A 2,317-nucleotide genomic window follows, 5' to 3' on the forward strand; every position below is an offset into this window, starting at 1 on the left:
GCTACTGTTCATAACAGCATTGAGTTGCCATTCACAATAGTTCCAAGCGGTTTCAAGGATGTTGCCATTCGAGACACTAATTTTACAACAGCGGTTCCAGACAGTGCACCCAGGCCCTGTTCTGGACCAAGGCCAACTAGGCAGCCGCCTAGGGTCTCATAAAAAAAATTTGGCCCAACACCCAACCGAAGACCCATTCGAAACCCACCCAATTACTCAAAATAACCTGTTTTACTGACTAGAAGAGACAGTTTAAGCTAGATATGCTGGACGACAGCAAAATCACAAACAAGTGTTCACAATTGAAGCAGATTAGCAGAAGAAATTACAAATAATCGATGGGAGCAAGGACCTTCCAATGGCCAACTGCATATGCTTCCTTCTCTGTCTCTTTCTTGCCATCAACTTGTGCCTCACAAACAAGCAAAACCCAATGTCTAACACTATTTGTCTGCTCATGGTAAGAAATTGAAAAACTGAGAAGAAATGAAAGAAAAATAGGTAAAATCTTAATGCAAAGTTTCTTTCTGGTTTCTTATTTGATTTTATGTTTCTGACTACTCGTATTTATTATGTGACATAAAGAAAATAATTTATAATGGTGTCTACCCGAATTATTTTCATTGATTTCTGAATTTTATGTTAATTTGGTGTTATAAAATGCAGGGTTTTTGCGTTACATTGTTGTATTTTATATATTTTTTTTGTTTTTATTGTCTTTTCATTATTGGTTCTTTTAAAAAAAATTCCCTTTGAAACAGTCGGTATTGATAATCTTGAGTGATTTGCTAAAAGAAATGGGATGATTAAATAGAACTTCAAGAATATTGTAATCATTTTGAGCAAAATCCAGGAAAAACTTCAAATTTTGGATACATGGTAACAAGGAGTAGCTGTAGAAATATATGTGGCCTAAATTCATTATGAGGACTAGTCAATTATTTGAGGAATGAGAAGTAACTTTTTGATGTAAAAAAAATGCTCTTATTGTACGAGGCCCGGTGTTATAGCTATTTTTTTATGCATTACTAGTTGGTCTTATTGAAATTTTGAGAAGGTTGTAACTTGAAATGCTGGAAAATGCTCGTAAAATAGGAAATTCATAGTTGATTTAGAGCATGGATTTGTGTTGGTTTACTTGGATTTGATTTTGTTTACAAAATCGACATGTAAGAAAATTTGAAAGAAGAACCATTATGAATCTCCACACTATTCATATATTCAATCCACAAAGTAGTGATTACATAGTCATTAACTGCTTTGTCAAATATCAAACATCATGGAATCGGCTGTTTCTAGTTCATTATCAAGTAATGCAGTAAGGTTATTGTTCGATATCCACGATTAAATCACTGTACAGAAGCTCCTCTTGAACAAGAATATTTACTGCTATATATGTAAGTTTGAATATTTCTACTTTTGTAAAAATTATATTCAATGGCCTCATAATAATTAATTGTCTAGGGCCTCAAAATTCTCAGGGCTAGCCCTGGGTGCACCTTTTTCAGCGAGACACCATTGTCGCGAGAGAGCACAGCCTCGCACGATGCAGCATCATTTTGAAAATGGAAGTAATGCTTTCAGATCCAGCGACACTGATTTGAACGTCGTAGCAGGGTTTAAAACGTCGCTGTGAGGTACTGATCTACACACCTCTGTGTAGTGTTTGTCGCAACGATCTCCGTGGTTTTGGGGTTGGTCGATCTGAAAATGGAAGCGAGGTTGATTTGAATGTCACAGCAGCGTCTACAACACCATTATGAGGCCCTGATCTATGTGGTGTTTACCACGGTGGTGGTGGTTGCAGTGGTGGTGGTGGTGGTGGTTAAAGCCATGATGGTGTTGGTGTTATTGGTGGTGGTGGTTAAAGCTATGGTGGTGATGTCATTGACGACGCTACTGGAGATGTCAGGGATGCTAGTGTAGTCATGGTGGTGCTGATGGCGAGGGCAATCGTGGCGAGTGGAGGTGTTTGTAACCAACCAATAAATTGGTTAAATTTTTTTATCAATAAATCATATCTAACCTAAATATGTGATCGTGACTCACAATTTATTATTTTTTGACAGAGAAATAACTTGTAACCAATTAATTTGATAGTGATCTTAAAGTAAACTGTGACTTATAAAATTTGTGATTTGTAACCGATAACTTGTGACCAATAATAATATGTGACCTAAAAACTTGAATCATGACTTATAAATTTTGTGTTTTTTGACCTATAAATTTTTTTATTTGTGATCGATGAATTATAAAAAAAAAAATATTTATAACCGTGAAATAATATATATATATATATATATATATATATATATAT

Source organism: Olea europaea, chromosome 7, assembly GCF_002742605.1.
Source record: "Olea europaea var. sylvestris chromosome 7, O_europaea_v1, whole genome shotgun sequence".
In the NCBI taxonomy this organism is placed as follows: domain Eukaryota; kingdom Viridiplantae; phylum Streptophyta; class Magnoliopsida; order Lamiales; family Oleaceae; genus Olea; species Olea europaea.